Source organism: Pelophylax lessonae (assembly GCF_965119305.1).
Source record: "Pelophylax lessonae genome assembly, chromosome: 4".
In the NCBI taxonomy this organism is placed as follows: Eukaryota; Metazoa; Chordata; class Amphibia; order Anura; family Ranidae; genus Pelophylax; species Pelophylax lessonae.
In genome coordinates, this window is record NC_138771.1 from 377334994 (window position 1) to 377349358 (window position 14365).

At 45.4% G+C, this 14365-nt stretch overlaps 1 protein-coding gene across 2 annotated transcripts in view; it reads left to right on the forward strand.

Annotated features, from left to right (window-relative positions):
• Positions 1-14365, forward strand: part of SPDL1 (spindle apparatus coiled-coil protein 1) — a 230817-nt gene that overhangs the window by 124298 nt on the left and 92154 nt on the right. The window lies entirely within an intron of this gene.

Genomic DNA, 14365 nt, shown 5'->3' on the forward strand with positions numbered 1-14365 from the left:
GTCGCGCTCCCTCGCGGTCCATTGACCGCTACAGGACCCGTTCTAATAGGAGCGACTTAGAAAAAGGGTCCTGTACTACTTTGGGGCGACTTGCATAGACTTCCATTATGTGAAGTCGTGGTGCATGGGAATGCACAAGTCGCCCCCGAAGTAGTACAGAGTCGTGTCGCCCCAGTGTGAACCGACTCTTATTGGTTGAATCTGAGATCTTCAAGATCTTTTTGACTACTATAGTCAAAGAGAGATCTCAGAGTCAACCAATAATAGGCTGCAGGCAGCCAATCAAAGGCTCAGGCTGTGAGTAGAGGAACCCTTTTTGTTTCCACAGTTACAGTTAAATACTGTACTAGTGGAAGGGATTCGGAGAGTGCAAAAAGTCCACGGGGGGGGCGCAAATTACTTGCCTTGCCCCGCGCGCTGACAACCCACGCTACGCCACTTATTACACCCCCAGGGCTGTCTGCACATCTCCCCTGGATAAGTTCACACTCCTGATCTCAGCTGCATAAGAGATTCTTTCTCCAGGCTTGAACCTCTCTTCCAGGCAGCTGTCTGCAGTTCTCTGTCACAGAGGATTTGTGTGTGTGAAAAGATGCTGTGACAGGACTTGGCTGCAGCACCCGAGGCTTCTCTCCTCAATGTTTGCATTTTGGGTAAGAAAGAAATAGTTACATCGTGCATGGTAAAATATAAAAACTTTTCTGTTTAAACAATCATAGTATGTAAACTTTCCTCTGCTGTTTCTGTGTTCCATGTTGTTGATACTTTGCCAAAACAGGGTATGAACTTCCACAGAAGCTGCTATTACAATGCAACTTAACAACAACGTGCACCCACATTATGCTTGCTGCACGGGCATGAGACTAGGAAGTGCATGCTGGGAAGCTGGGAGCACAGAAATCCAGGAAGTAAACAGGCAGTGGCTTTAGCTGCCCTCAGTTAAAATGGCTGCATTCCAACTTAGTGGAGGGAGATTTCTGCAGCATTTTCAACAAGTCCAGAATCTCAGTATATGTAAAATCATATGGAAAGTGGTTAGAGGGAAGCTTCAGAATGGCAAAGATGTTTTTACTACAAATTATGTGAGCAGACTGCAGTTCCTCTAAATTCACTTTAGCACTCATCCCCACAACATGATGCTGCCACCACCATGTTTCACAGTGGGGATGGTGTGTTCAGGGTGATGTGCAGTGTTCGTTTTCTGCCACACATAGCATATTGCTTATATGCCAAAAAGTTAAATTCTGGTCTCATCTGACCAGAGCACCCTCTGCCACATTTGCTGTATACCACCCACATGGCTTCTTGCAAACTGCAAATGGGACTTATTATGTAACAATTTCTTTCTTTTTGCCACTCTTCCATAAAGGCCAGATTTGTGAAGTGCACAACTAATAGTTTTCATGTGGACAGATTCTCCCACCTGAGCTGTGGATCTTTGCAGCTCCTCCAGAGTTACCATGGCCCTCTTGACTGCTTCTCTGCTAAGTACTTGCCTTGCCCTGCCTGTCAGTTTAGGTGGACGGCCATGTCTTGGTAGGTTTTTAGTTGTGCCACACTCTTTTCATTTTGGGATGATTGATTGAACCGTGCTCCGTCAGATGTTCAAAGCTTGGGATATTTTTTTTTGTAACTTAACCCTGCTTTGAACTTTCCCACATTTATCCCTGTCCTGTGTGGTGTGTTTCTTGGCCTTCATAATGCTGCTTGTTCACTAAGGTTTTCTAACAAACCTCTGAGGGCTTCACAGAATAGCTGTATCTATACTGAGATTAAATTACACACAGGTGGACTCTGTTTACTAATTAGCTGATTTTCTGAAGGCAATTGGTTCCACTAGATTTTTGTTTGGCGTATCCGAGTAAGGGGGGCTGAATACAAATGCACGCCACACTTTTCAGATATTTATAAAACATTTTGAAAACCATTTATCATTTTCCTTCCATTTCATATTTATGTGCCACTTTGTGTTGGTCTATCACATAAATTCCCAATAAAATAAATTTGCGTTTTTGGTTGTAACATGACAGAATGTGGAACATTTCAAGGGGTGAAGGCACTGTACTTTTCCTTCAGCCCACGCTGAACTCTGCTACATTGCGGACCCCCCACTCACTCTAGGGATTTAATATTTTCAGGTTTGTGAATAACTGCTCCACCTTCTGCATGCATTTGTTCCTCCCACCTGCTCCTATATTACTACAGGGTGTACAAGCCTGCAGGAGGAACCACTGCATGCAGTAGAGGGACAGGTATATGCGATAACAGAACTGTTGAAAACTGCAGTGACGGAGGATCAGCAACCTGGAGTTTCTACACGCGGGCCTATAATGACAAGGTTACTTTAAGCTATACTTAAAACTTTATATTTTGAGGTCCCTGCACTGAATTGTTGTTAATAAAACCCTGTAGGACTGTCAAAGTGAACCATGGAAAAATGTTAGGTTTTTCGTCAATAATACAAATCCTCTGAATTCAATACTTCATACTGAAGAATTGCCTTGGAACAAACATGCTACAGTAAGAGTCAGAGTCTGAACTCCTGATCTGAATGATCGTTACACAAACGTGACTCCGAAAGAGTTAGCGATTGTAAACAATCACCTTGTAAAACAGCCCATTCAGTTTAATATTCAAACAAAGGCAAAATATTTGTGTATAGATATAACAAAAAAATCACAAATACTCCCCCCCCCCTTTTTTAGAAGTGATTACATTCCCTCTGCTACCTTTGTTCTCAGCTGCTGGGGGGACGAGAAACAGCAGGGCACTGAGCTTCTCAGGGAATGGCTGTGCAGGGGGCGTGTCAGGACAAATCTGATCATTGTAGGAGACCAGGATGGGTTCCCAGCACAGCTAGAGAACTGACTATGGTGTGTTCTCCTGCTTAGTGTGGTGAGTTTTTAATAGGAAAGCAGAGGGATAGGCAGGAACACCAGGGATTTTACACAAAGAAAGCAATACAAAGCGAACAGGATACGTTTTCAATACAGGTGCATGGTACAGCAGGCACATTACAGAATTTTCTAAAGCTGGGGTAACAAACATTTTAAAGGAATCATAACCAGGCAACCAACATTTTTAAAAGTCAGCAGTGGCAGTCTCCATGTTTCTCTTTTGTAAAGGTTGGTTTTAAAGAAGTTTGTTTTGAGACACATAAAATGATTGATTGTAATGCGTTTTTTTTTTTTTTTTTGGTGTGTATTTGGATCAGAACTAGCAACAATTTTTGGAAGAAGATGAACATTCATTCTTCATTTATGATTCTGAAGGCCCACCTAAGAAATATTTATTTTTAACCAGGTAATATTTAGGCCTCTTGCACACAGGGCTGTTCAGGTGCAGTGCGTCACACCCGGCACTTTAGTGCACTCAGGAGGGAAATGTACAGTATCCAGCTGTACTTCAGGCAGCTTGTCAAAGGCTATGGCAGGCTGCGGCTGGAGGAGGCTGAATGCCATAATGAGTGGTAATGGCATGACTCTCTGATCTGATCCTGCACTCCTGAAGAAAATAAAAAAAATCAAATTAAAAATATTCATTATAAGAACTCTTTCCAATATTGTCCATTAATGGGCACTGACATTCGGATACAGTCGGGTTATAATGCAGCCTACAGGAGAATTTGAACACTGGTAAAGAAAATTTAAGCCAGTCCAAGTATTGCCCTACATCTACCCAACATGTCACATTTTTTGCTATTGTTTTTCAATATTTTTCTTGGATTTTAGTTTCCATCAACCTCAGTCAAGATACCTCAAAACATTGCTACTTGAGCTGGTCTCAACTCAGCAGCTATCTAAAATAGCCTTTCTTAAGCCTGGCTTTGGAGGAACATTTCTGGCCTGGACATGCATGGCTTGCCTAGAATATGACCTTCAGGTACTGGGCTCTGCATTATCGTGCTCTACCGTTGGATGAGGCAGAATCCCCTTTTGGGTCCTCCTCGGGACTTGGTGGACACATTTTCCCAATTCCTCATCAAAACTGATGGCAGAAGCTCTGAGCGTGTGCTCCAAAGCTCTGAGCATGTGCTCCAGCACCATCCCGTGTAGGGCTTATCTCTGACCTTCCCAAGGTTGGGCCAGTGGTCGCTGTAATCATTTTTGTCTTGTATTCAGAGTCCCCACAGACTATCAAGAGACTGTTCTTAAGAATTGCAAGGGGTTGTTTTAGACCCTATACTGCCCTGCATTTAGAACAGGGGTCTCCAAACTCTCTAAACAGAGGGCCAGTTTCAGTCTTTAGGGAGGCTGGACTGTGGCCCATGGGAGTAGACAATGCTTCATGCTTGGTGGTCACAAAAATACATAGCGCGTGTGGTCAGTTGGAGGCGGAATATTGCCCCATTGTTGGTGTGTGTGTGTGTAGGGGAGGGGGGATAGTACCCCATTGTTGGTGTTTGCTGCATGTATTATGTCCTACCATTGGTGTCAGTGAAAGGATTGGTGCCTCATCATTGATGTCAGTGGGAGAAATAGTGCCTTGTATCACTGGGAGGCGCAGTGCCCCAAGGGCCAGAAAAAGGCAAGCAAAGGGCCTCTTCCAGCCCATGTGTTTCCTCCGCTTAAACTCCTGCTGAAGCTGCTGTGCAGAATAGAGGTGGAAGAGATTCCGGTCATTCTGGTGGCCCCAGACTGGCCTCGCCGGTCTTGGTACACAGACCTGGTAAGGTTGGTTGCCGATGCTCCTTGGAGACTTCCTCTCAGGAATGATCTGTTGTCTCAAGGGCCGATCTTCCACACTGCTTTAGTCGCTGGCTTTAACGGCATGGCTGTTGGAAGCCAGCTATTGAAGGATAGAGGTCTTTATGACTCTGCGATTCCTACACTATTGAAGGCCCGGAAGTCTTCTTCCAGTAAGATCCATCATCGTACATGGAAATCGTACATTTCATTGTGTGAATCGTTGAAAGTGCACCCTCGCTTGTTTTCGATAGCTAGGGTTTTGAATTTTCTTCAAAAAGGTAGTGTCCTACTCCTGTAGGGGGCAGCTTAACCCAATGGTCAAGTAGATATGAAGCTGCGTCTGTCAATGAACTTCAGAGAAAAGGAATTTACAGTATGTAAAAAAATCCAATTTTTGGATGGACAGACCCTTTAATATATTGTTCTGGGGTTCCTATAGATAGGGCACAACTGCAGCTTAATGCCTGATGTGCTATATCAGTTTCTAATCACTGTGTATATCTATATAAACGTAAATGTTCAGGTAATACCTAAGAGACCACAGGCACTCAAGATGCACAGGGATGTTTACCTGAACACACTGCAGCAAAGTTGCAGCTCGATTAGAGCGGCCCTGTGAAAACTTTTAAAAAAAAGTAAAGCAAAGGTCGACTGTCAATATCTCCCTGCATATGATAATTTTCCCCAGAACAGACTTTTGTCATCCTTTGGTCTGTGCTGTGTCTCAATTTGGAGGCAGACATCTTTGTAGGGGATCAGGGCTTTGCTTTATCATATCAGACCAGTCCCTTGATGACTGGTGATCTGGGACACTAATGACTTGTGGGAGGAATGATCAAGAAGCAGCAGGAGATGTGGAGAAAGCACAAATCTACAAAAATGAATAAATAAGATCTTCAGGGAAAACGTGACCAGAACAGTAGTGACATGCCAATTGTCACTAACAGTACTCAGGATGACTATACATATCTCATGGAAAATGAAGTCTGGACAGCGTGAGATAGGGCTTACATGGTTTCAAGCTGCTGAAATGCAGCTGTGAGGGCAAAAACCAGGAGGCAAAATCAGGTGTCATAAACTGCACTGCTACTTCTTAGTAGGTATTTCAACAAAAACCTCAATTATTCAGTGTACTTCCAAACTACAATTTACCTATGTAGAATTTCCTTTGAAAAAGTCTACTTTTATCATAGAAAATAATTAAGTCTGTCAAACATATTTAAAGAAGTGGTAAGTGGGGAGCTACTTTTCCTTGCATTTGTAGTTCTTGTGCACACTGGACGTTTTTACAGTTGCAGTTTTTGGCTTCAGGCATTTTCTTTTCTGCAATACACTCCCCAGCTTGTTATCCTAAGCTGTTATCAGCATTTTCTGGCTGGAAAAAAACCCAGAACTAGTGGGTTTTGAGAGGCGTTTTTCAGCTGTAAAAATTCTCTAACGCTAAAAAAAAAAGCTGAAAAAATGCTATTTGGTGTTTAGGAGCGTTTTTTGAGCCATAAACTTTTGTGGGAGTATAGTTTTGCTAAAAAAAAAAAAGCTAAAAAATGCTGAAATTAAAAAAAACGCTACTGCAAAAACTCTGCAAAACTCATTCTACAGCTAAATCTACTGGCGTTTTTTAATCCACCTGTATGCATGTCGAGGCCTTAGGCTGCTTGCAGATGGGAGTATAAAAACACCAGTTTTTTTACAAATCTGTAATCCGATGCATTATTGTCTGACACAATGCACACTGCTGTGTAAAGATCAGTACAGCGGCTTTAACAAGAAACATTTTTTTTTTATGTTTACAGTGCCTTGCGAAAGTATTCGGCCCCCTTGAACTTTGCGACCTTTTGCCACATTTCAGGCTTGAAACATAAAGATATAAAACTGTAATTTTTTTGTAAAGATCACATTTGATCTAGCAATGACCCAGGCATTTTTTTTCTGTTTCTATTTCCTGTGTCAGAACGTTTTTACTTTCTGTTTCACAGAACGTTCCAGCAAGCCTCCTGAGCGGTTGGGTAATGTTTTTGGGGTCCCCTATAGGTTTTCCTTACTCACTCTATCAGATTGTACTGGATTGGGATTTGTGATACCACTAGTGCAGCAGTGGGATTGCGATTTGTGATCTTTTTAAGTGACACTGCATTACTTTTAATCGGTGTACAATGGAGTCCCAGGACAATATTTCAACTACAGACCCCCTCAGGGTGGCTGCGGGACCCTCTGGGTCGCAGTCTGTCTGCTTTTATAGCAGTCCTAGAAAGCCTGGTGTCAAAGGTACATTTTGTGTTCAAAAGTTTTGATAGCCGCAAACGTCTGCTGCCTTCACCTCCATCGGTGGTACCCTCAGATTCTGAGGCAGATATGGCGGCCACGGACGCTGCCTATCCTGGTGGTTCGGTGTCCTCGCATTCAGACGGTGAAGAGGACCTATCCTCTTTAGCCACCATGCAGGAACACGCATTGGTGGAAGCACTCATAGTTTCTGTGCAGGAAACTTTAAAAATGGCAGATACAAAGGTGTCTTTTGTCTCCCACAAAGCGCAGAAGTCAGGCAAGGGGTTTCCTTGTCCGGAGCTTTTTGACTATATTGTAAATGAACAATGTCAACACATCAAGCACATGCTAGTAGTGCCCAACCACTTTAAACGTCGTTATCCCTTTGGGGAGGCGGTTTCCATTCTATGGACCGTGCCACCAAAAGGGGATCACCCAGTTTCCAGATAGAATAAGTCTACTGTGGCTCCGGTGGAGGAATCCCTGGCTTTTACAGACCCTGTGGCTAGACGGTGGGATTCTCTCCTGCCATCTACTTGTATTGGCGGGTCCCATACTAAAACCAATCTTTGTAAAAACGTTCTGGTGTCACAGACGGTCACCAAATGGGTGAAGTAACTTAAGGGGAACTTAGAATCTGAACAGATTCCCCCGGCGCTGATTGATCTCCTGGACCAGATGGCCCAAGGCCTTGTGTTCATGTGTGATACGTCCTTGGATGCTGCCCCCCTAGTGGCCAGGGTGTCTGCAGTGCAGGTTGCCATTAGACGCATGGTGTGGGTAAACAGGTGGTCGGCAGACCAGACTTCAAAGAACGCCTTGACTGACCTTCCCTTTACAGGAGTGAGGTTGTCTGGATCTTCTCTGGATGAACTGATAAAAGGGCTTACGGGTGGGAAGATTACTCTTTTTCCTTCAATACTTTTTCATGGCTTTTTCGTACTTCCGGTTCGCAAGAAAAAGGTAAGCCGTTCAGTTCTTCTGGGGGTTCCATGAAGCCATGGTCAGGTAAATGAAAGACCTGGCAGTCTGGTTCTGCAGACAAATCCTTGTTTCCATGAAGGGCACCCTCACCCGCTTCTGGGGTGGGGGGGGGGGGCGTCTTCGCTTCTTTCCGGAACCATGGACTTCCCTGATTCAGGAAAAATGGGTTCACCAACTGATCCGATTAGGGTGCAAGATCGAATTCCTGTCTCGACCAACTGACAGGTTCTTCCTGTCCAATCTGCATCTGTCTCCAGACCGGTTAAAGGATCTAAGAGAGGCGGTGCAAGATCTGCTTGCACAAAGGGTGATTGTGCCGGTTCCCTCTTAGGAACGCTTTCAAGGGTTTTATTCAAACCGGTTTACTGTGCCTAGAAAAGAGGGCAAGGTGCGTCTAATCCTGGATCTCAAGGCTCTAAACGGCTTCCTGCGATTACAGAAGTTTCGGATGGAATCCATCTGCACTGTAGTGGTGTCCTTACACCAGGGAGATTTCTTAGCCTCCATAGATATAAAGGACGCATATCTACACATCCCTATCTACGCTGGGCATCAGCAGTATCTTCGCTTTGCCGTAGCAGAGGAGCATTATCAATTTGTGGCATTACCCTTTGGTCTCGCCTCCGCTCCCAGGGTTTTTACCAAGGTACTGACCCGGTGTTGGCATTGCTGCACCAACGGGGAATTGTGGTACTGGGGTATCTGGTCCTTCGTTGAGACTGGATTATCTGTGCATGACTCTGGATTCCGCCTTGGTGAAAGTCTTTCTTCCCCTGGACAAGCTGCAGAAGTTGCAGGGGGCGATTCGGTCGCTGTTGGCAAACAATCTGTCCTCTCTGTGGATTTGCATGTGGGCCTTGGGTCTGATGGTATCAACCTTCGAGGCGGTTCCATTTGCTCAGTGTCACACGAGACCTTTACAAAGGGAGATTCTTGTCAAATGGAACAAGGATCCGAAGTCCTTGGACAATTTGATTTGGTTGAGCCACAACACAGTCTGCTCTGTTGTGGTGGCTTTGGTCGCCAGCACTAAGCCAGGGCAAGTCCTTTCTGCTGTTGTTTTGGATGGTGGTGACCACGGACGCCAGCCTGTCGGGCTTGGGCGGGGTGCTGGGAAAGCTCTGTGCCCAGGGAACCTGGATAGTAAAAGAGTCAAAACTACTGATCAATGTTTTGGAGCTCAGAGCAATAAAGCTTTGTCTGAGCCAATGGTCAACTCGTCTGCGAGATTGTCCAGATCGGATTCAATCACGTAATGCCATGGCTGTGGCTTACATCAATCATCAGTTGGGCACAAAGAGTGTCTTGGCGGCCAGGGAGGTGGCCGAGATTCTGGCTTGGGCGGAAACGTTTATTCCAGCCCTCTCTGTTGTACACATTCCAGGTTTGGATAGCTGGCAAGCAGATTACCTGAGTCGTCAGGTGTTGGATTAAGGGGTATGCTCCCTACACCCAAAGGTGTTTCATCTCCTGTGTGTCCAGTGGGGAACACCAGAGGTCGATCTGTTTGCTTCTCGTCTCAACAGGAAGGTTTAGAGGTTCGTAGCCAGGTCTCGGGATCCTCTGCCTGACGCCACAGATGCATTGGTAACTCCTTGAGGTCGGTATTGGCTGATTTACGCCTTTCCTCCGCTGGAACTCCTGCCGAGGTCTCTATGCAGGATAGAGGTGGAAGGGATTCTGGTTGTTCTCGTAGCCCCAGACTGGCCTTTCCTGTCTTGGTACGCAGACCTGGTAAGGTTGGTCGCCAATGCTCCATGGAGACTTTCTCCAGGGAGGAACTGTTGTCCCAAGGGCCAATCTTCCATCCTGCTATACAGTCACTGGCTTTAACGGCATGGCTGTTGAAAGCCAGGTGATGAGAGATTGAGGTCTTTCTGACTCTGTGATCCATACACTATTGAAGGCCAGGAAGTTGTCTTCCAGGAAGATCTATCATGGTACGTGGAAATCGTACATTTAATTGTGTGAATTACTGAAGGTCCACCCTCACTTTTTCTCAGTAGCTAGGGTCTTTGCCATTCTACAAAAAGGGGTTGAATAGCATTTGGCTTTGGTCACCATCAAAGGCTAAATGTCGGCTTTGGCTACATATTTCCAATGCCCGCTAGCTATGCATGCCTTGATTCGCACTTTCATCCAGGGAGTGCGTCATATGGCTCCCCCGAGATGATCCTCGCTACCTCCGTGTGATCTGGGTTTGGTATTATCTGTTCTTCAGAGGCCTCTTTTTGATAGCATTAGGGAGATTTCTCTGCTTTCTTTGTCTCAGAACGTTGCCTTTTTGGTGGCCATCACTTCTTCTCGCAGAGTGTCTAAATTTGCAGCGTTGTCATGCCGCTCACCTTATTTGATGCTCCACAAAGATAAGGTGGGGCTCCGAACTAATCGGTTTTTCTTCCTGGTTTCTGATTTTTCATTTGAATGAAGACATTGTGCTGCCATCACTCTGTCCCAAGCCCATGCATCCCAAGGAAATTGGCCTGCATTCTTTGGATGTGGTTTGGGCGATCAGGGTTTACCTGGCGGCTACTGAGTCTTTCAGAGAATCAAATGCTCTTTTTGTTCTTTTCGAGGGATCTCGTAAAGGATTGGCTGCGTCTGCTGCGACCATATCCAGATGGATCAGGGAGACGGTTGTTCAGGCTTATTCATTGAAGAGTCAGGTTCCTTCTTTCCCTGTGAAGGCGCTTTCTACTAGGGCGCTGAGTCCCTCTTGGACTTTTTTCGCCATCAGGCTTCAGTGATGCAAGTTTACAAGGCGGCAAGTTGGTCGTCTGTGCATACGTTTACAAAATTCTACGAAGTAGATGTGTTGGCATCCTCGGATGCCTCTTTTTACCGCAAGGTTTTGCAGGCTGCTGTTTAAAAGAGAACCTTTTGTTTGTTCTCTTTGAAGATGTATCTTTTTTCTAGGTGAGCTCCAGTTGTTCCTGGTTGAGCTACATTCCATGTTACCTGGTTGGCTAATTTTATCCTTTGGGGAATTACGTTCTTCTTTGCGTAGTTCCCCAAAGCTGTGTCTGTCAATGGACGATGGAGAAAACAGAATTTTTGTACTTACTGTAAAATCCTATTCTATGAAGTCCATTGACAGATGCAGCACCCGCTCCTCTACATATGAGTGAAATGGGTTTTTTGTCTTCTAAACACTGCTTGCAACAAAACTGGAGGCTGTAGCAGAGTGTGTGTCGTTATGCCTGCAGGGACAGCCCCATAGGCATGGTAAAGCTTTTTCCTGCCTATTGTCCTATTCCTGATGGGAGGAACAACACTATGGCTGTGGCTTACATCAGTCACCAGGGGGGCACCAATAGTGTCTTGGCAGCCAAGGAGGTGGCCAAGATTCTGGCCTGGGAAGAGAGCTTTTTTTCCAGCCCTCTCTGCTGTACACATTCCAGGTGTGGAAAACTGGCAGGCCGATTACCTGAGTCGTCAGGTGTTGGATCAAGGGGAGTGGTCCCTGCACCCAGAGGTGTTCCAATTCCGTGTATGTCCAGTGGGGGACTCCCGAGGTTGATCTGTTTGCTTCTCGCCTCAACATAAAAGTTCAGAGGTTCTTTGCCAGGTCTGGAGATCCTCTGGCCGACGCCACAGACGCACTGGTGGCTCCTTGGGGTCGGTATCGGCCTATTTATGCATTTACCCCATTAAAGCTTCGGCTGTGGCTTCAGCGCAGGATAGTGGTGGAATGCATTCCGGTCTATCTGGTGGCTCCAGACTGGCTTCGCCGATCTTAGTACGCGGACCTAATAAGGCTGGTCGCCAATACTCCTTGGAGAATTCCTCTCAGGGAAAATTTGCTGTCTCAAGGTCCAATTTTCCATCCTTCTTTACAGTCGCTGGATTTAACGGCATGGCTGTTGAAAGCCAGGTGTTGAGGGATAAGGGTTTTTCTGACTCTGTGATTCCTATGCTCTTGAAGGCTAGAAAGTTGACTTCCAGGAAGATTTATCATCGTACGTGAAAGTCATACATCTTATGGTGTGAATCACTGAAGGAGCGTCCTCGCTGGTTTTCTATAACTAGGATTTTGGCCTTCCTGCAGAAAGAAGTTGAACAGCGGTTGGCTTTGGGCACAATCAAAGGCCAAGTATCAGCTTTGGCTATATATTTCCAACGCCCATTAGCTACGCATGCATTGATTCGTACTTTCATCCACGGAGTGCGCCATATGATCTCCGCTGGCTCTGTGGATCTCAATCTGGTATTATCTGTTCTTTAAAAGCCTCCTTTTGAAAAAATTTGGGAGATTTCTCTGCCTTTGTTGTCTCAGAAGGTTGCCTTCTTGGTGGCTATCACTTCTGCTCGCAGAGTTTCTGAATTGGCGGCATAGTCCTGCCGCTCACCCTATCTGGTGGTACACAGATAAAGTGGTACTTCGTCCTAATCAGTCGTTTCTCCCAAAGATGGTGTGATTTTCATTTGAATGAAGACATTGTGTTGCTTTCACTCTGTCCTAAGCCCACGCATCCTAAGGAATATGCTTTGAATTCTTTGGATGTGGTTCGGGCGATCAAGGTTTATTTGGAGGCAACCAAATCTTTTCGAAAATCTTTTTGTCTTTTCTGATAGACCTCATAAGGGATTGGCTGCGACTTCTGCGACCATTTCCAGATGGATCAGGCAGATGGTGGTACAGGCTTATTCACTGAAGGGTCAGGTTCCTTCTTTCCCGGTGAAGGCGCATTCTACGACATCGCTGAATGCCTCTGACTTTTCGCCATCAGGTGTCGGTGCTGCAAGTGTGCAAGGCGGCAACTTGGTCGTCTGTGCATACGTTTTCAAAATTCGACAAAGTAGACATGTTTTGCAGGCTGCAGTTTGAAAGAGAACTCTTGTTTAGTTTCTCTTGAGGGTGTCATTTTGTTCTGGGAGAGCTCAAGTTGTTCCTGGTTGAGCTCCCATGTTACTTGATTGGCTAAATTTAGCCTTTGGGGGACTTACGTTCATTTTTTTGCGTTGCCTTCCCACCCCTCATAAATATACTGCTTTGGGACATCCCTACTAGTAATGAAGATGGAGCTGCGTCTGTCGATGAATGATAGAGCAATCTGCATTTTTGTAAAAACTTACCGTAAAATCCTTTTCTCTGAAGTTCATTGACAGATGCAGCACTCACCCCTCTGCTTCTGAGTGTGTGGGGTTACATAGTTACGTAGTTACATAGTTAGTGAGGTTGAAAAAAGACATCAGTCCATCCAGTTCAACCTATGATGTGTGTGTGTGTTTGCTTTTAACCGTACATTGTATACCCCTGTATGTTGTGGTCTTTAAGGTGTCCATCTAATAGTTTTTTGAAACTATCAATGCTCCCTGCTGATACGACTGCTTGTGGAAGAGAATTCCACATCCTTACCGCTCTTACAGTGAAGAACCCCTTACGCACTTTAAGGTTAAACCGCCTTTCCTCAAGTTTTAGTGAGTGGCCACGTGTCTTATTGTATTTCCTTTCTCTGAATAGTTTGTTCCTTATGCTCGGGTCGCCAGTACAGTATTTGTACGTTGATATCATATCCCCCCTCAATCGTCTCTTCTCCAGAGAGAATAGGTTCAGTGCATGTAGTCTTTCCTCATAGCTGATGTCCTCCATTCCCCTAATTATTTTTGTTGCCCTTCTCTGGACTTTCTCCAGTTCCAGCACATCCTTCCTGAGGACCAGTGCCCAGAACTGGACAGCATACTCCAGATGTGGTCGGACCAGAGTCTTGTAGAGCGGGAGAATAATCTCTTTATTTCTGGAGTGAATCCCCTTTTTTATACAACCCAGTATTCTGTTGGCTTTGCTTGCGGCGGCTTGACATTGCATGCCACTGCCAAGCCTATTGTCTACCAGTACCCCCAAGTCCTTTTCCATCCTAGACTCACCCAGAGGTTCCCCCCCTAGTGAGTAGCTTGCTTTCAGGTTTCTGGCCCCCAAGTGCATTACTTTACATTTTTCAACATTAAATCTCATCTGCCATGTAGTTGCCCACCCCGTTATTTTGTTCAGGTCCGCTTGCAAGGTTTCCACATCCTGCATAGAAGATATTGGCATGCCTAGTTTAGTATCATCCGCAAATACTGAGATTGTACTAGATATCCCCTCCTCCAGATCATTTATGAATAAATTAAACAGGATTGGTCCCAGGACAGAACCCTGGGGGACCCCACTTTCCACACCCGCCCAATCCGAGTACTCCCCATTTATCACCACCCTCTGGACTCTCCCCTGGAGCCAGTTCTCTATCCAGGTACTCACCTTATGGTCCATACCTACCTTCCTTAGTTTGTACAGTAAGCGTTTGTGGGGAACGGTGTCAAAGGCCTTTGCAAAGTCCAGATACACCACATCCACAGGCTTTCCTTTATCTAGGTGGCAGCTCACTTCATCGTAGAAGGTTAATAGATTGGTTTGGCACGAACGATTTTTCATGAATCCATGCTGA